The 20,889-nt window shown below is 45.0% G+C and overlaps 3 non-coding genes across 3 annotated transcripts; 2 read left to right on the top strand and 1 right to left on the bottom strand.

Moving 5' to 3' along the window:
- Positions 1-862: 862 nt before the first annotated feature.
- On the bottom strand, positions 863-934 carry trnaw-cca (transfer RNA tryptophan (anticodon CCA)). Its single transcript has one exon. It is a non-coding gene; the product is annotated as a tRNA-Trp (tRNA).
- A 5,614-nt stretch (positions 935-6,548) lies between these two features.
- Positions 6,549-6,633, top strand: trnak-uuu (transfer RNA lysine (anticodon UUU)). Its single transcript is given in 2 exon segments — positions 6,549-6,585; positions 6,598-6,633. It is a non-coding gene; the product is annotated as a tRNA-Lys (tRNA).
- A 10,827-nt stretch (positions 6,634-17,460) lies between these two features.
- Positions 17,461-17,532, top strand: trnaa-ugc (transfer RNA alanine (anticodon UGC)). The gene has a single exon. It is a non-coding gene; the product is annotated as a tRNA-Ala (tRNA).
- Positions 17,533-20,889: the final 3,357 nt, after the last annotated feature.

The raw sequence follows: 20,889 nt of genomic DNA, 5'->3' as shown, positions 1-20,889 counted from the left end.
GCTGGAGCCCGGTCACTCTGATCACCTGTCCCACTCTGCTGGAAAGAATCTTAAGGTGAGAGGCCCGAACCTGTGGAAACGTGTCCAGTCACTGTGATGAAAATAATATCTGCACTTCCACTTTCAGCTTCTTTCACATCCTCTGCTCCATCGCACGACAATCGGGTTTTCTGCGAACAGGTCAAAATGAACATTGTCAGAAATTCTATCAGTAGTGAGATTTGAACCCAGCGCCAACACAGTGATTGGATTTATTGTCTTAAAGCAGTGAGCTCCGTTCACACAACGCCTCGCCAGTCTCTCACATTTTGTTTAATGCCCAAATAAATAAATTGGAGCTAATTGACCGCATTTACCCCGTGCTGGGGTTGTTCTCCTTCGAGCAGAGAAGGTTCAGAGGAGATTTGATAGAAGTGTTCAAAGTCATGAAGGGTTCAGATAAAGTTAATAAAGAGAAGCTGTTCTCATTGGCGGAAGTGTCGAGAACCAGAGGACACAGATTTGAGGTGATTGCAAAAGAACCAAAGGCGACATGAGGAAAATCTTTTTTACGCAGCGACGAGTTATGATCTGGAATGCGCTGCCTGAAAGGGCGGTGGAAGCAGATTCAATCGTGGCTTTCAAAAAGAAATTTGATAAATACTTGAAGGGGAAAATGCAGGGCCACGGGGAAAGGGACGGGGAATGGGACCAATGGGATTGGTCTTACAAAAGGCAGGTAAGGGATTGATGGGTTGAATGGCCTCCTTCTGTGGTGTGTTCATTCTGTGATAAATATTATTTTACACACAGTGAACAGACCATCCCTGAAAGACTGCCCCGCGATAAAACAGAGTGACACTGAAACATTGCGAAAATGCAATGACCCCGACGTGATTCGAACACGCATCCTTCTGATCTGGAGTCAGACGCGCTACCGTTGCGCCACGAGGTCCACAGCGCCCACCTGGAGCCGGATCCATAGGAGGGAGATCGGTACCGACCGCCACAGGGACTCGAAGAGGCGGAAGCAGCAGCAGCAACACCGCAGGAGCCCCGATCTCCAATCCAGCCGTTCCCAGCGGAGAGCTGCCAGTCCCGGCCTGAGCCCTGTCTGGGAGCCGCCTGCCATTCTTTCTTTACAGAACGGGACCGATCCAGTTTCAGCTCACACACAAGCTCAGGAATCCCACTCCTGACAGGTTCACTTATTTAAACCTTGTTTAGATTCAGTGAATTGGGATTTAATTCAATCCTCATCTGTCCGCCGCTCTGTCAGTTCAGGACTTTATTTAAACCGACACTTGGAGCTCTGTTTTACAGGGTGCCGGCTGTTTCAGCATTTCTCAGTCCCACCACGAACACTTTTTGCTGCTAACTTCTGCTTAATACAAAGTTCCCAGGAACGAGGGGATTTCTACTGGGTACTGAGTTCGAGTTAAGGAACAATAGAGGTCCGATTACACTACTTGCTGTATTCTATAGGCCACCAGCTGGTGGGACCGATATAGAGGAGCAAATTTGCAGGGAAATTACAGAGAGTTGCAAAAGCCATAGAGTAGTGATAACAGGGGATTTCAACTATCCTAATATAGACTGGGATAACAATAATATAAGGCGCAAAGAAGGGGAAGAATTTTTGAAATGTGTTCAGGATAACTTTCTCGACCAGTACGTTTCTGGCCCACTGAGGAAGGAGGCATTGCTGGACTTGGTGCAAGGGAATGAGGCGGGCCAAGTGGAGCAAGTGTCAGTGGGGGAGCATTTAGGGAGCAGCGATCAGTATCATAAGGATTGGACTATCTATGGAAATGGACTCTGTCCACTCTAAAGTAAAAGTACTCAATTGGAGGAGGGTCAATTTCAGTGGGATGAGATCAGATCTGGCCCCGGTAAATTGGAATTAAAGATTGTCAGGAAAAACTATAATTGGACAGTGGGCGCCTTTTAAGAAGATGATTCGGGGATAGAGAAGGTACATTCCAACGAGGTAGAAAGGTTGGGCAACTAAAGCCAGAGCTCCCTGGATAATAAGAGAAATAGAGAGTAAGATGAAGCGGGAAAAAGTGTCGTATGACAGGTGTCAGGTTGATAACACAAGTGCCAACCAGAGAGAATATAGAAAGTTCAGAGGGGAAGTGAAAAAGGAAATAAGAGGGGCAAAGAGAGAGTATAAGAATAGCGGACATCATAAAAGGGAATCAAAAAGTCTTCTACAGACATGTTAACAGTAAACGGGTAGTAAGAGGAGGGGCGGGGACGATTAGGGACCATAAAGGAGATCTACTCATGGATGCAGTGGGCATGGCAGAGGTACTAAATGAGTACTTTGCATTGTTCTTTACCAAGGAAGAAGATGCTGCCAGATTCTCGATAAAGGAATATATAGTTAAGATACTGGATGGGCTAAAAAATGAGAAAGAAGAGGTACTAGAAAGGCTTGCTGTACTTAATATAGATAAGTCACCTGGTCCGGATGGGATATACCCGAGGATGCTGAGGGAAGTAAAGGGGGAAATTGCAGAGATACTGGCCATAATCTTCCAGACATCCTTCGACATGGGAATGGTGCCAGAGGACTGGAGAATTGCAAAGGTTACAACCTTGTTCAAAAAAAGGGTGTAAAGATAAACCCAGCAACTATAGGCCAGTCAGTTTAAGCTCGGTGATGGGGAAAGATTTGGAAATGATAATCGGGGATAGAATTAACAGTCACTTGGACGAGTGTGGATTGATTAGGGAATTCCAGCACGGATTTGTTAAAGGCCAATCGTGTTTAACCAACTTGATAGAGTTGTTTGATGAGGTAACAGAGAGGGTAGATGAGGTCAATGCAGTTGACGTGGTGTATATGGACTTTCAAAAAGCGTTTGATAAAGTGCTACGTGGCAGACGTGCTATCAAGATTACGGCCCATTGAATACAGGGGGCAATAGCAACATGGATGCAGCACTGGCTAAATGACAAGAAACAGAGAGTTGTGATGAACGGTTGATTTTCGGGCTGGAGGGAGGTGGGCAATGGTGTTCCATAGGGGTCGGTGCTGGGACCACTACTTTTCTTGATAGATATTAATGACTTGGACTTGGAAGTAAAGGGTACAATATCAAAATTTGCAGATGACACAAAACTTGGAAGGGTAGAGAACAGTGAGGAGGATGGACTTGAAGAGGATATGGACAAGCCAGTGGCATGGACGGACACGTGGCAGATGAAGTTTAACACGGAAAAATGCGAGGTGATGCATTTCGGTGGGAAAAACGAGGAGAGGCAATATAAACTGGAGGGCACAATTCTAAAAGGGTTGGAGGAACAGAAGGACCTGGGGTTATACGTGCACAAATCGTTATATAAACTCTGCTGAGACCACATTTGGAGCACTGCATTCAGTTCTAGGCACCACACCTCAGGGAGGATATATTGGCCTTGGAGGGGGTGCAGCGCAGATTCACCAGAATGATACCGGGGCTAAAATGGTTAAATTATGCGGAAAAATTGCGTAGGAAAGGTGTGTATTTCCTTGTGTATAGAAGATTAAGTGTTGATGTATTCCAGTTGTTGATGGTGATTAAATGAGCCAATGGTGTGTGTGTGAGCTGTGAGACAGCTTGAAATCCCAATCCTCTCCACCACTGGGGACTGAGTCTTCCAACATACAGGGATTTTCAGTCGTGCAAGTTTCATCCACAGTTTCTGCTTTTCATTTCTCCGACCTGCTTGTTGCGCCTTTCCCTTCAATTCAGGACTTACAGGAAAAACTCGATTTTGCCATCAATTTTCGGGTCACGTGGTGAGATTTCAAATAATTGAAATCGACCCTAATCAACCCCAATTGATTTTTTTGAAGAGGTGACTAAAGTAGTGGTAAGGGGCATGTCAACGGATGTTATTTATATGGACTTCCAAAAGGCATTTGATAAAGTCCCACATAAGAGACTGTTAGATAAGATGGAAGCCCATGGAATCGAGAGAAAAGTACGGACTTGGTTAGGTAGTTGGCTGAGCGAAAGGCGACAGAGAGTAGGGAGAATGGGTAGGTGCTCACATTGGCAGGATGTGACTAGTGGAGTCCCGCAGGGATCTGTCTTGGGGCCTCAATTATTCACAATATTTATTAACGACTTGGATGAAGGCACAGAAAGTCTCATATCTAAGTTTGCCGATGACATAAAGATTGCTGGCATTGTAAGCAGTGTAGATGAAAATATAAAATTACAAAGGGATTTTGATAGATTAGGTGAATGGGCAAAACTGTGACAAATGGAATTCAATGTAGGCAAATGTGAGGTCATCCACTTTGGATCAAAAAAGGAGAGAACAGGGTACTTTCTAAATGGTAAAAAGGTAAAAACAGTGGATGTCCAAAGGGACTTAGGGGTTCAGGTACATAGACCGTTGAAGTGTCATGAACAGGTGCAGAAAATAATCAAGAAGGCTAATGAAATGCTGGCCTTTATATCGAGAGGACTAGAGTACAAGGGGGCAGAAGTTATGCTGCAGCTATACAAAACCCTGGTTAGACCGCACCTGGAGTACTGTGAGCAGTTCTGGGCACCGCACCTTCGGAAGGACATAATGGCCTTGGAGGGAGTGCAGCGTAGGTTTACTAGAATGATACCCGGACTTCAAGGGTTAAGTTACGAGGAGAGATTGCACAAATTGGGGTTGTATTCTCTGGAGTTTCGAAGGTTAAGGGGTGATCTGATCGAAGTTTATAAGATATTAAGGGGAACAGATAGGGTGGATAGAGAGAAACTATTTCCGCTGGTTGGGGATTCTAGGAGTAGGGGCACAGTCTAAATATTAGAGCCAGACCTTTCAGGAGTGAGATTAGAAAACATTTCTACACACAAAGGGTGGTAGAAGTTTGGAACTCTCTTCCGCAAACGGCAATTGATACTAGCTCAATTGCTAAATTTAAATGTGAGACAGATAGCTTTTTGGCAACCAAAGGTATTAAGGGATATGGGACAAAGGCAGGTATATGGAGTTAGATCACAGATCAGCCATGATCTTATTTAATGGCGGAGCAGACACGAGGGGCTGAATGGCCGACTCCTGTTCCTATGTTTCAATATCGTCACCAACACGTTTGACGAGTGCAAAGCGGCTTCTATCGCGGTTTTGCTGCACAACTCGTTCAAAGACACTGTCGGTAATTGGAGGGTCTTTCAAGTCATGACATGAACATTACAGTTCGCACTGCCATTTTCCCCAAGATGCTTCAGATTCATGGGGAATGATTTTGGTCTGGCGGTTAAATCAGTTCCCTCTTCACAAATCCGCCTTTAAACCCGTGTCTTTTAATATTTTTGCGAACTGATACCAAATCGGTTTGCCCTGTACTGTACATTACTGTCTAAATATTACAGATAAGCAGAGCACTTGAGCTGTCACAGCTGTGACTTTGACTTTTCTCCCTCTCCTCTCGATCTCCCCGGCAACTGCCACTAACCACAATCTTCTCTCACACTTCTCCATCAGGAAGTTCCGAACCTCGGTTTTCAAATGAAATAACGCCCATCTCTCCAATCACCGACAGCCCAGAGAGAGTTTCATAATTTCAGCTCCCAATTTACCCAAATCTTCCTTAAAGTACCATGAAAATAATTGTCCTTAAGTTAATAATAATATAATTAAAAGTTCTTATTGTCTGGGGTTTTGTTTCAGATTCCACGGCTTTTAAAGGTCACTGCGGATGTTTAACGAATCGCCTCTTGGTTGGAGGTTTCTGTGTGGGAAAGATCAGGAAGTGATAATTGAGAGACCGAGGATGAAGCTGTTTGATGGGAGCACTGGGGACACAGACCGTGCGCGGCTCCAGTGGAGCAATCGGTCAGCGCGCGTTATTTCTACAATAATTATACACTCGAGAAATGCTGGGGTTGTGAGCTCCAGCACCATCTAAAGTAGTTGAACCTTCTAAACATTTTGACTGGAGTTCAAGGTACAACCGGTTCCATAACACATCGACTTCTTCCTGTCCCCATGTGGGCACTGAGGCTCCTCTGGCCTCCCGTCTTGCAATAGCAGGTGAGAGTTTATTTGTTTATCGGAGGGAAAGGGGGCGATTGGCGAGAGCTGAAATGGTAAAGCGGCCGGCACGAGATCTTTAAATCTAAAGAACCAAACACACAATTCTTCTTTCCGTGAAGCAGGGATTCATCGGTTTGAAGTGTCGTGTAGGGAAAATTCGGGAGGCAAATCTGCTGCCTGGTGTCACGGTGTAACGGGTGAAATTATTCAGCTTTCAATTGTTGATCGGCTGAAATGTCGAGAGGCCTTTCCCAGCTCCCGTGTGGAACAAGTTCAGCTTTTGAGCCATTGGGTAAAGTGTATTTTTTAAATTGCTGCGAACGAATGACAAGACATTTTGTACAAACAAGAAGAATTGTAAACTCACGAGTTCGCTGTCCATGTTTCTTACATCATGTTCAACAGAAACAAGGATTCTCCTCAACACGTTGCTGAGAATTGTATAAAAGAGATACTCCCCCGAATTCGACAGCGATAGGGATAATTCAGAGTCCCACCATGAATCTGTATGATGGAAACCAATCATATAGCGAGCCTGGATAGCTCAGTCGGTAGAGCATCAGACTTTTAAAACAGGTAGTGATCTGAGGGTCCAGGGTTCAAGTCCCTGTTCAGGCTAAAAGTTTTAAAACAGCTGGCAAGTTCTGCTTTTCCAGCGGACCAACATCAGCGAAAGGAGCAAGAGTTGGCCATTCAGTCCCTCGAGCCTGCTCCGCCAATCCATAAATTAATGGCACCCAAAAATCCATCGATCTCAGTTTTGAAAATACTCAATGGTTCAGCATCCACAGCCCTCTGGGGTACAGAATTCCAATGATTCACAACCCTCTCAATGAAGAAATTATTCCTCATATCTGTCCTAAATGTCCGACTCCTTATCTTGACATTATAACCCTTAGTTCTAGACTCTCCAGCTAGGGGAAACAGCCTCCCAGCATCTACACTGTCAAGTCCTTTTAGAATTTTATATGTTTCAATGAGATCACCTCATTATTCTAAACTCCAGAGAATATCGGCCCATTCTACTCAATCTCTCCTCACAGGACAACCCTCTCACCCCAGGAGTTAACCTAGCCAAACTTTTTAGCACCCACTCTAAGGCAAGTGTATCGTTCCACAAGTAAGGAGATCAAAACTGTACACAGTACTCCAGATGTGGTCTCACCAAAGCCCGATATTGCAGCAAGACTTCCTTATCCTTGTTCTCCAACCATCTCGCAATAAAGGCCAAGATACTATTTACTTTCCTAATTGCTTGCTGCACCTGCATGTTAAATTTCTGTGATCCGTGTACAAGGACACACAAATCCCTCTGAATACCAACACTTCGTAGTCTCTTACATTTTAAAAGATATTCTGCTTTTCGATTCTTCCAACCAAAGTGAATAATCTCACATTTCCCCACTTTATGCTTCATTTGGCAACTTCTAGCCCACTCACTTAACCTGTCTGTATCACTTTGCATCCTCTTTGCGTCCTCCTCACAGCTTACTTTCCCACCTAGTTTTGTATCGTCAGCAAACTTGGATACATTACACTCGGTCCCCTCATCTAAGTCATTAATATAGATTGTAAATATCTGAGGCCCAAGCACTGATCTTCACGGCACCCCACTAGTTACAACCTGCCAACCCCAAAATGACCTCTTTATTCCCACTTCCTGTTTTCTGTCCGTCATCAAATCCCCAAACCATGCTAATATATTACCCACAATCCCATGAACCCTAATCTTGTGTCACAACCTTGTGCGGCACCTTATCGAATGCCTTTTGAAAATCCAAGTATTCTGCATCCACTGGTTCTCCCTTATCTACCCTGCTATCTAAACCCTCAAAACCTCTAATAGAGTTGTCAAACACAATTTTCCCTTTCATAAAACCGTGTTTCATGTGCCTAATCGTATTATCATTTTCTGAGTGCCCTTTTACCACGTCCCTAGTAATAGATTCTAGCATTTTCCCTGCTACTATTGTCAGGCGAAATGGCCTGTAGTTCCCTGTTTTCTCTCACCCTCCTTTCTCGAATTATTAAGTGCCCGTTCAAAGGACACTATTATGGGTACAGTAGTGTAGTGATTGTGTGATTGGACTAGCAGCCGGGAATAATGAGCTCAAATTACACCATGACAAGTTGTGAAATTGACTTCAATAAATCTGGTGCTTCATTAGACAGCACCAGAAAACAAACCGTGGGTTGTCATACGAACCCAACTAGTTCAGGGAAGGGCAACTTGCCACATCTACTCTCTGGCCGACTTATGACTCCTGTTCTGTGCTATGTGGTTGACCCTTATGTCTGCAGGGGAGACCAGAACTAGGGACCATAAATATAAGACAGTCACTAATAAATCCAATAAGGGAATTCAGGAGAAACTTCTTTACCCAGAGAGCGGTGAGAATGTGGAACTCGCAACCACAAGGAGTAGTTGAGGCGAATAGCAGATGCATTTAAGGGGAAGCTGGATAAACACATGAGGGAGAAAGGAATAGAAGGATATGCTGATAGGGTGAGATGAAGTAGGGAGGGAGGAGGCTCATGTGGAGCATAAACACTGGCATAGGCCTGTTGGGCCGAATGGCCTGTTTCTGTGCTGTAATTCTATCTATGTAATTCTATGAATAGAGGGGTTACATTTCTTACCTTCCAATCCACGGGGACCTTTCTAGAATCATGGGAACTCTGGAAGATAAAACCAATGCATCCACTTTCTCTGCAGCCACCTCTTTTAAAACCCTAGGATGTAGGCCATCAGGGCCAATGAATTTGTCAGCTTTTAGTCCCATTAATTTCTCCAGTACTTTTTCATTACTAATCTTAATTGCTTCAGGTTCCTCACTCTCATTAGAACCTTGGTTCCCTAATACTTCTGGTATGATTTTTGTGTCCTCTACTGTGAAGACAGATACAAAATACTTGTTTAACATCTCTTTCATTTCCTTATTCTCCATTATAAATTCTCCTGTCTCTGTCTCCAAGGGACCCATGTTTACTTTCGCTAATCTCTTCCTTTATACATATTTATCTATTTCTTGGTCATCCTTCGCTGATTTCTAAAACTCTCCTAATCCTCAGGCTTACTATTCTTTTTGGCAACATTATAAGCCTCTTTTAACCTAAAATATCATTAATTTCTCCAATTAACCAAGGTTGGACCACTTTTCCGGTGGAGTTTTTAACCCTCAAGGGAATGTAATTTTGTTGAGGAATTATAAATTATTTCTTTAAATGTTCACTATTGCTTGTCTATCATCATATTTTTAATCTAATTTCCCAAACTACCTTAGCCAACTCAATCCTCATAACTACGTTATTGGTTTTGTTTAAATTTAAGACCCTAGTTTCCGACTTAATGACATCACTCTCAAACTTTCGAACTCAATGTGAAATTCTATCATATTATGATGGTTGTTCCCCAGAGGATCATTTAATATAAGATTACTAATTAACCCTGTCTCATTACAAAATACTAGATCTAAAATAGCCTGTTCCCTTGTTGATTCCTCGACATATTGATCTAGAAAACTGACTCAAATGCATTCCATCAACATAAAACAGCTTATCTTGAGTTGCTAACATGATGGGATGACTTATAAGTAGAAGACACGGCCAGATCTGCGAGGTGAATGAGATGTTTGCTGAAAACACAGAGAATTAATGAAACCAATCCTTCCCTGCAGAGAGCAGGGAGTTGGAAAGAAAGATGCTGGGCATTGAGAGGCGAAGGATTTTGTCGATAGCAGGATGAATAGACAAAAAGATTTCAACTCCCTTCTTTTCTATACTGATAAATATAGACAAAAATCTCATCTCCGGGCTTCTTTCAGATAATGAATGTCTTAATGCTAAAGGGATCACTGATCCAAGCCCATTATCTCCACTCGCACTCTCCTTCCAATCTTGCACATGATGCTTCGCTTTGAAATTGTGCATTTTTTCACATTGGGATTCCATTTGAAGAAAACATTGCTGTGATCAGCTTGTGCTGTTAAGGAGGTGGAGTACAAGGAGATACATAAAAGGATAATGATAACAGTGACTGTTCAGACACTGTGAGCTACAGTTAAAGGTCGGCAATATTTAAAGTATCAGGCAGCAGATCTTTTCCAAATCTTGACACAAATGGCAAGAAAACTTAACATGGACTTTGATCAATGTCACGACTTTCAAATAGCAGACATTTTATACAAGGCAAGAAAGATTTACAAGGATGTTGCCTGGACTGTAGAATTTTAGCTATGAGGAAAGATTGGATAGGCTGGGGTTGTTTTCTTTGGAACAGAGGAGACTGAAGGCAGATTTAATTGAGGTGAACAAAATTATGAGGGTCCCAGATAGCGTGGATTGGAAGGACCCACTTCTCTTAGCAGAGAGGTTAATAACCAGGGGCATAGATTTAAAGTGATTGGTAGAAGGTTTAGTGGGGAACTGAGGAGAAATTCTTTCACCCAAGGGTTGTGGGGGTCTGGAACTGACTGCCTGAAAGGGTGGTTGAGGCGGACACTCTCATCGCATTTTAAGAATACTTGAACTGCCGGAAGCTACAAGGCTATGGGCCAAGAGCTGGAAAGTGGGATTAAGCTGGATAGCGCTTTTTCGGCCGGCACAGATATGATGGGCCGAATGGCCTCTTTCTGTACCATGAATTTCTTTGATTCTATGAGTCTAATTAACAGTAAGCAGGGTAGTTCAGTGATCATGAGAACGCTACTGAAGATAAATAACTGCTGGGAACCAAGCAATGTGTCCTTGTAAACCACAGACTGGGGAAGTTCCAGCTCCAGTGACAGAGATGGATCACAACACAGTATAAAAGTGAGGGGATACTGATGTAAGGGACAGTCAGGACTGGAGACACCGGAGATCAAGCTCAGGGTGCCTGAGGTTCCATCCAGCGGGATCATCTCGTGTACACGGGGATTTGCATGTTTACTCTGGTACAGTACAGGAAAGAGAATTTGCTCATATATTTCTCAATAATGTATTAAAGTTGCTGACTCTCAGACTTGTTAATTAATAAGACAATGCATTATTTAGAACCTTCCATCCCTAAGTCTCTCTGCTCCTCTAATTTTAAACTTTGACCATTTAGTGTACATTTCATCTCATTTTTCTTCCTCTCAAAATGTATCACGTCACTTTTCTCTGCATTAAATTTCACCTGCCTGTTTACGAACCTGTGCACATTACAATGAAGTCACAGTTCCCCACGCTGCCAACGTTGAAGTCATCTCGAGATTTTCACCTTGTGTCCCACATACCCAAGCTGAGATCATTCTCTATATTGAGAAGAGCAATGGTCCCAACACTGACCCTGGGAGACACCACTGTTTACATCCCTCCAGTCTGAAGAACATCCATTAACCACTACTCTCTGTTTTCTGCCCTTTACACAACTTCCTATCCACACTGCCGCATTCATTTTAATATCGTGGGTATTAATTTTATCAACAAGCCTCCTGTCCGTCATCTTATCAAACACCTTTTCACAATCCATCAACACAACATCCACTACATTCCCTTTATCAGTAGAATTGAGATATCTCAAATTATGCATGTTGGCTGTTCTTAATTAATGTGTTTTTCTAATAAATGTTGAAATATTTGCTCCACTTCATCTGGTTTCATCTGTTTCAAGCCACAACAGAAAGGTCGAGTTTTCTCCTGGAGCTTAAGATAAATTACTTTTAAAAAATGATGCTTCAGACAATGACGGATATCTGGACTTGGAACCGCCCATTCAGTGGCGCAACTCCCGCCCCTCACACACTCCGATTGGTTGGAGGACCAACTGTCCGCACAGCCGTCCAGTCAATTTACCATAACAACATAAGAGATAGGAGCAGGAGTAGGCTATTCGGCCCCTCGAGCCTGCTCCGCCATTTAATGAGATCATGGCTGATTTGATTTTTACCTCAGCTCCACTTTCCCGCCCTTTCCCCATATCCTTTGACTCCCTTGCTGATCAAAAATTTGTCTAACTCAGACTTCAATGTATTCAATGACTCAGCCTCCACAGCTTTTTGGGGTAAAGAATTCCAAAGACTCACGACGCTCTGGGAGAAGAAATTCCTCCTCATTTCCGTCTTAAACGGGTGACCCCTTATTCTGAGACTGTACCCCCTAGTTTTAGATTCCCCCATGAGGGGTAACATCCTCTCAGCATCTACGCTATCGAGTCCCCTCAGAATCTTGTCTGTTTCAATTGGATCTCCTCTCATTCTTCTAAACTCCATTGAGTATAGACCCAGCCTCTTCAAACTTTCATCATAAGACAACCCTTTCATACCCGGAATCAACCTAGTGAACCTTCTCTGAACTGCCTCAAATGCAAGTATGTCCTTCCTTAGAACTGTACGCAGTACTCCAGTTGTGGTCTCACCAGCACCCTGTACATTTGTAGCATGACTTCACTGCTTTTATACTCCATCCCCCGAGACATAAAAGCCAATATTCCGTTTGCCTTCCGGATTACCTGCTGCACCTGTATGTTGAATTGTGTCTTTCTTGCACGAGGAAACCCAGATCCCTCTGTACTGCAGCATTTTGTAGTATTTCTCCATTCAAATAAAAAAGCAAAATATTTTTTTCCTCCCAAAGTGGATGACTTCACATTTTCCCACATTATATTCCATCTGCCAATTTTTGCCTATTCGCTTAACCAGGCAACATCCCTTCGCAGACACGTTGTGTCCTCATTGCAACTTGCTATTCCACCTATCTTTGCATCATCAGCAAATCTGGCCACAAGACACTCTGTTCCTCCATCCAAGTCATTGATATACATTGTAAATAATTGAGCCACAGTACTGATCCCTGCAACACCCCACGAGTTATATGAAATGCCTATAAATTTCCGCTCCTCCTATTGGTCCGGATCTCTCCTTAATCGCCAGGCGGGATGAATGGTGAGACTGGCGGTCCCGAGGTGCATTTGGAAAATAAACATAAATTGAACCCTTCAGTTAATAAAACGAAATTAATAAAAGTCACTGAAATGTTTTTTTCTGGAGTTCACCAAATTCGGGGTGGAGGGGGGAGGGCTTCTATGCTGTGTGTTTGTGCCGGTTTTAATGGCTCGAAGCGCTGGGGTTTCAGTTTATTTTATTATCCTTGGTCCAAACGCGCTCTCCCTGCTTCCAATGTCTTTGTTTTTCGGCCTGATATTATGATCATTAATGGCGGCTGCATCACCCAGCATGCAGCGCGGTTCAGATTGTGCCCTATCTGAATCAGTGGAGCCCAGAGCGCAGGCGCAGTAGTGACTCATTATCGGGCAGTGTGTCCTGAGCATGCGCGGCCAGTCGAGGCTGCGGGAGGAGCGCGTTCGGTGCAGGTCAGAGGATCGGAGCAAGAGGCTCAATAAACCCCGGGGCCCGGGTCCGGGCTCAGGCCCAGGCTCAGGCTTTACAAACCCCGAGTGCGGCCCCAGACCCGAATATAAAACAGTGAACATTATCCCCCCCTCACTACCCGCCGGGAAATGAAGGGGAAATGGGGATCGGTCAGGGAGCGTCTGTAAATGAAGGAGAAATGGTGATCGGTCAGGGAGTGTCTGTAAATGAAGGAGAAATGGTGATCGATCAGGGAGTGTCTGTAATTGAAGGAGAAATGGTGATCAGTCAGGGAGCGTCTGTAATTGAAGGAGAAATTGAGATCGGTCAGGGAGCGTCTGTAAATGAAGGAAAATGGTGATCGATCAGGGAGCGTCTGCAATTGAAGAAGAAATGGTGATCGGTCAGGGAGCTTCTGCCAATGAAGGAGAAGTGGTGATTGGTCAGGGAGCATCTGTAATTGAAGAACTGGTGATCGGTCAGGGAGCGTCTGTAATTGAAGAACTGGTGATCAGTCAGGGAGCGTCTGTAAATGAAGGAGATATGTGATTGGTCAGGGAGCATCTGTAAATGAAGGAGATATGTGATTTGTCAGGGAGCGTCTACAAATGAAGCAGAAATGGTGATCGGTCAGTGATCGTCTGTAAATGAAGGAGCAATGGTGATCTCTATATCTTTATTCATCCGAGCTCGAGCTTTGGATGCGGTTCCTTTCCTCCTCGTGGGAATCTGTCTACTCTGTACCCAAACCAACTCCTCCTTGAAGGCCTCCCATTGTTCAATTACTGTTCTGCCTGACAATTTTTGATTCCAATCCACACGGACAAGATCCCTTTTTAACTCACTGGAATTTGCCCTCCTCCAGTTAAGAATTTTCACATTTGACTGTCCCCTGTCCTTTTCCATAACTGTTCCAAACCGAATGAGATTATGATCACTGCTGCCCCACTGAAACATGCTCCACCTGCCCCACTTCATTCTCCACACCGAGCCCACTGCTGTGCTCACACTCACTCTCTCACATTCACTCTTTCACACTCACTCTCTCACACTCACTCTCACATTCACTTTCTCACATACACTCTCACGCTCACTCTCTCACACTCACTCCCTCACACTCACTCTCACTCTCTCTCACATTCACACTCTCACATTCACTCTCACGCTCACTCACATTCACTCTCTCACACTCACTCTCACACTCACATTCACTCTCACATTCACTCTCTCACATTCAATGTCTCGCATTCACTCTCTCACACTCACTCTCTCACACTCACTCACATTCACTCTCTCACACTCACAATCACTCTCTCTCACTCACTCTCTCACACTCACTCACATTCACTCTCTCACACTCACATTCACTCTCTCACACTCACTCTCTCTCACACTCACTCACATTCACTCTCTCACACTCACTCTCTCTCACACTCACTCTCTCACACTCACTCTCTCACACACTCTCACACTCACTCTCTCACATTCAATCTCTCACATTCACTCTCTCACCCTTTCACTCTCTCACCCTTTCACTCTCTCACATTCACTCTCTCAACCTTTCACTCATGGTTGAGGGCCACTGAAAGATGATGCGATGGGTTTGGATTGCAGCAGAGGGAGGAGGGAGAGTGTGTGGGACGGGGATTTACAGCTTTGAGGCACAATAGAGGAAAGAATGTTTTGTAGACACTAGAAGTGTCTGTTCTGAATTTCTATCCTGTACTTACAGTGATGACTTTTATAAACTCCTTTTGCAGGGTATTAGAAGGGGAGGATTTGCAGAGGGAAACTCAAACCAAACAGCACGCCAAGATCTGACAGAGTCACTCGATTCATCAGAACCTGAATATCATCGGCCTTTGAATGTGGAAGGAGAAATGTTTGTCTGTTCTATCTGTGGGAGAAGATTTCAAACATCAGTGTGAGTGGGAAAGCACCGAGACACACACACTCAAGTGAGAGTGTTCCAGTGCACTGACTGTGGAAAGAGCTTTAACCAGTTACACAGCCTGAAAAAACATCACACCGTTCACAGCGGGGAGAAACCGTACACGTGTTCTGTGTGTGGACGAGGCTTCAACTGATCGTCCAACCTGGAGAGACACAAGGACACCCGGACCATGGAGAAACCGTGGAAATGTGGGGACTGTGGGAAGGGATTCAATTACCCTTCAGAGCTGGAAACTCATCGACGCACTCACACTGGGGAGAGGCCGTTCACCTGCTCCGTGTGCGGGAAGAGATTCACACTGTCATCACAACTTTTGTCACACCAGCGAGTTCACACTGGGGAGAGGCCGTTCACCTGCTCCGTGTGTAAGAAGACATTCACTCATTCATCCTCCCTGCTGAAACATCAACTTGTTCAGACTGGGGAGAGACCTTTTGAATGTTCTGACTGCACGAAGAGCTCTAAATGCAGATACAAATTGTGAAGACATCGACACACTCACGTTAGGGAGAGGCCGTTCACCTGCTCCCTGTGTAAGAAGAGATTTACTCGGTCATCACACCTGCTGAGACACCAGCGAGTTCACTCTGATAAGAGACCTCTGAAATGTTCTGACTGTGAGAAGGGCTTTAAAACAAATGATCTGAAACACCAACACACTGACACTGGGGAGAGACTGTTCACCTGCTCCATGTGTGGGAAGGGATTCACAAATTCATCTGACCTTCTGAGACATCAACTTGTTCACACTATTGAGTGATCTTTTAATGCAGTAACTTTGAGAAGAGCTTTAAAAGCAGAAATGAACTGCTGACACATCAACTCACGCACATTGTGGAGAGACTGTTCACCTGCTCCGTGTGTGGGAAGGGATTCACTCAGTCATCACATGTGCTGAGACACCAGCGAGTTCACAAGTGACTGCAGGGGTTGGATTCTGCAGTTAATCACATCCAGGATTGAACTACGGTGTTTCGAGTCAGGAAGAACAACGTGTAAGGATTAACCCATTAACAGATAGAATTTAGTATAATTATAATCAATAGTAGAAGTAGAACAAAATGTACTGTGAATCTATGTATCTATAAATGTAAACTGTACTGTGTATTAATATAGAATGAACCATGTAACGTGTGTTCAATAAGAAAGTGCTGGTGGGCCGAGAAGGATGCATGATGGTTATTATAGTCAAGTTTGCAGTTAAAACTAAAAGGATGCTGACAACAGTAAAGTGGGAATGAACAGACCTAAGGGAGGAATGTGCTGTGATAGCATAATGTCTAAAAGACATGTAGATAAAGGGACTGAAGGTTCATTAAATCAAGGTGTCTCTCAGGCATAAAATGCAGTGAGTGGGGGATAGTTACATAATATAAATTGATTATTTCTCCAGTAAAATGCAGAGTGGGGCATAGTTACATAATATAAATTGATTATTTCTCCAGTAAAATGCAGTGAGTGGGGGATAGTTACATAATATAAATTGATTATTTCTCCAGTAAAATGCAGAGTGGAGTGCACACCCACCACGGGTGGCCTCATAAAATGAGGACAATCAGTTCTTCTTTCCTTGGTTAGAGGGTTTTGTGATCTGGGGATTTAGTTCAGTGGTCGAGCGCATGTTTTGCATGTGTTGAGGTCCTGGGTTCAACTCTCAGCATCTTCCTAAATAATTTTTCACCAGAATTACCCACGGAAAGTTGAATGACGCTTTTTGAGCTCAGCGAGTTCCAACTTCTGAGGCTCCACAAGCATTAAATTGTCCCGGAGCGGGACTTCATCTCACGGTCCCCTCAACAGCTCAACTCAAAGCAGCCGCCGACTGAGGGGAATGTGTGACGGTGCAATATCGAGCGAGCAGTCCCAGCTCTTGTTCCTGTTTGACGCTCTGTCATTCTTCCATCTCACTTTATGATTCAGAGGTTGGATTTCAGCCTTGTCACTGACCATTAGCGATTGGGTTTTTTTATTTCCGCAGATTTTTTTTGGAAAGTTCAAAGTAAAGAGGAGCAGAAACCCCGTGAACTGAAGCAGAGGTTGAACATTGTGAACACGCGGGACTGCTGGGCATCTCGATATCCTGGAGAGACGGAGCAGAAAGCTCACGGCTTCACTTCTAAAGTGTCTGCTTGTTTATTTCTCAGGTACCTTTTGCCCCGTGGGGATGTAGCTCAGTGGAAGAGCGCATGCTTTGCATGTATGAGGTCCCGGGTTCAATCCCCGGCAACTCCAAACAAGTTACATTTCAAATTTTAGATTCAACTGTGAGAATATCATCTGAGACTCGCCTCACATTTACACACAAGGAGAGACAAGAGTTTCTTCACCTCGCGAAAAACCGAACGCTCCGCACAGAATATCATTCAATGCGAGAGCGCCCACGGTGTTTCAATGGCTCCCATCTCATGGTTGAACAGCTTGCCCAGTGATAGATTATTTCCAGTTTCACAGATCGGGGGGAAGCAGCGGACCGGCGTTCCGACCACAAAGAGGGAAGAATAGTCTGGATGTTGGGAGCTTCTTCTTTTCCCAGAGAGGAGTGAGCATCTGGAATGTATTCCCGGCTGGTGCGGTGGGTGCTGACTCTGTCTGGTGCGGTGGGTGCTGACCCTCTCTGGTGTGGTGGGTTCTGACCCTCTCTGGTGCGGTGGGTGCTGACCCTCTCTGGTGCGGGGGGTGCTGACTCTCTCTGGTGCGGTGGGTGCTGACTCTGACTCTCTCTGGTGCGGTGGGTGCTGACTCTGACTCTCTCTGGTGCGGTGGGCGCTGACTCTGACTCTCTCTGGTGCGGTGGGCGCTGACTCTGACTCTCTTTGGTGCGGTAAGTGCTGACTCTCTCCCTGCCTTCTCGAGGGATCTGGACCGGTTCTTGACTGGGGCAGAGATCGCATCATATGGAAGGTGAGTGGTTTTACAGTTAACCTACGCATGGTCAGTGTGATCCACTGGACTCGATTCGATAGCCTGAGGGAGTCGGGGAGGAATTTCCCAGAATTTCCCCTCCTGATTGGCCCTGGATTTTTTTCTGGTTTGTAACCGCTCCCAGGAGATTCCATGTTCCCGGTGGGTGGGGCTGGTGGTGTGTGTAGGAAGTGTCCAGTCACGATGCTCCAGGCATGTGGGGCAGGATTGATGAACGAGCTGGTCTTTTCCTGCCCGTCATGTCCGTCTGTAACCCCAGATCGTCAAGGTGTTTTTCGTGAAGTGATCTTTAAACACAAAACCCTCACCTGGGACAAGTCCTGTGTCCGTCTATAGTGAAATGAGACTCAATGCTGTCTGTGCCTCACCTTGTCCTCCTCCTTTTACATTATTGTATTGTCCGTTTGGTTAAGATGAAAATTAAAATTATCCGCTCTGGGCTCCTCCAGTCTCTCTGTGTTTCTCTCTCCTCCTAAACTGACTGACAGATAATAGTAACTGGTGTCCTCTCCATCCCGTTCTCAACACCCAGACACGACAAGTTACTGAATAAATTCAACACTCACAGACAGTCCAGTGTCAGACAGTTACAGACGGTTTCTCTCCACCTTTCCTTACAGGACTGGCGAATGATGAATGCCCCGTCAGACCGGCTGATATACAGTAAAAGGGACAGTGACCGTCTCACCAATAGCACCGGAGGTTTGTTCACAGACACAGAATCAGTCTTTCCCTTTCTATCAGTGTGTCTATATTATGCTCAGTAACAGTATCCCGCCTCCTTGTACAGCACTGGGGAGAGGGAAAGACAGACAGAGAGAGACACAGACAAACAAACACAGTATCAGAATTACACTTCCCATCAGTATGTCCGTTTCACACTCAGTAACAATATTCCACCTTCATGTACAGCGCTGGAGAGAGATAAAAACAGACAGGCACAGTATCAGAATTACACTTCCTATCAGTGTCTCTGTATCACTCTCAGGAACAGTATCCCACCTTCATAATCTGTACAAAAGAGAGAGAGAGAAACTGACCTGTAATGTCCCGTTTTCACCCAGTAACAAATTGGAAAATATTCCATTCCAATTGCTATTCCAAGGTGGAGTGACAGAAGATGCAGTCTCATCTCTCACTGATATTATTTCAGAGACAGACACATTATTAATCCCACTCTCAGGGACAGTGTCACACATTTAACCCTCTCTTGCATGTTGTCCCCTCTGCAATCTTGCAGCTCAGGGCCGCTCTGTATTACTCTCAGTGACCGAGAGTTTCACTCCGATTGAAATAAACTGGGACTGTTGCTGCCTGATATTAATCCTACACGGTCCCAGCAAATACACCGACTCCCACTTTCCTCCCCCGTTTCTCCAGGATTGGTTTGAGGAATCCTCCCTCCAGTTTCGGAGTCAAACGTTACTTTATCAGTAAGGGAGCCAAGAATGAACAGAACCCATTGGGTCATTCCACAGCCTCTCACTTTATCTCTGAAAGACTCTTTCCCATCAAAAGACCCCGAGAGAAACAGCAGGGATGGAAACCTCGAGTTTAATAGTTGGAGATTGTAAAGTCAGTCTGGATTCCAGCGTTGGGCACTGGTGGAATCCCATCTGTTTCCCATTCTGGTGCCTGTTCCTGCACTGCCTGTGGAGCCCATTCCCTCTGACCTTTCCCCCAGACCCACTTCCTTTGCTCAGACAGGCGGGAATGGAGAGATCACGGCCCCCGGGGGAAGGGAGCAAAGAGCAGCCTCGTTACAGCAGCTCATCGCTCCGGGACTGTGTCCGCAGATGGGCTCAGAGATCGGCATTGAGTCCGGGGGAAGGGCAGGGGGAGTCCGGGGGCTGTTTGTAAGAGGCGGAGTGGATCAGGAACTGGTCCCGGAACATGGAGTGAGAGGGGGGAAGGGAGAGGTCATTCTCGGGCTGTGTGTGGACAGGGTGTGTCCAGGGGAAGGGAGAGAGAATGGGAAGAACCTGCTATTAAAACCATTGCTGCTTTCACTCCCCAAACCAGGAGTGAATGGTCCTGGTTTAGTTCCAGTCTCACCCTGTTTATTGTTATTGGACAGTGAAGAGTGGGAACAGAGCCGGACAGTAAGGATGTGGGGAGTTATACAAAGAGCATCTATTGCAGGCAGCAGGTGAGAAGTGTGAAGGACACAATTTCAACAGCGGCTGTTTGGTTTCGATTGAACGGTTAGTCCCATGGGAGAGGGGATTAGAAACCTGACCTGGACAAAGGTCCCTGCCCCATCGGGTGGTCCCATTCATGGATCAGTGCAGGGGTTGGGTTGTGTCTGGATGTCACTAAATTGTTGTAAAATAGCCCAACACACCTGGTGTGCAGAAGCTGAGTGCTGCAGTGGAGTCAGACACTGACACTGTTTGTATCACTGGTTTTCATTTGTGGATATTCAAAATGATCATTAGAGATATTAAACTGATCTCTATTCTATTTTCAACCTCGCTGTTTCTTGAGTTACAACAGATCATTTTCTTCCTGCAGGCGAATCCTTGAATGATCCAGAATGAATGTGATGTTTCCTCCACCCGAGGCACAAGGAGGAGTGCAGCCAGCTCCTTCTCACACACAGGAGGTACATTATCACCCACAGAGCACAGAGACACAGACAGGTCATCAGTTCCACAGTCTCAGACA

Source organism: Heptranchias perlo, unplaced genomic scaffold (genome assembly GCF_035084215.1).
Source record: "Heptranchias perlo isolate sHepPer1 unplaced genomic scaffold, sHepPer1.hap1 HAP1_SCAFFOLD_240, whole genome shotgun sequence".
Taxonomy (NCBI): Eukaryota; Metazoa; Chordata; class Chondrichthyes; order Hexanchiformes; family Hexanchidae; genus Heptranchias; species Heptranchias perlo.
This window is presented reverse-complemented; position numbering and strand designations above follow the sequence as displayed.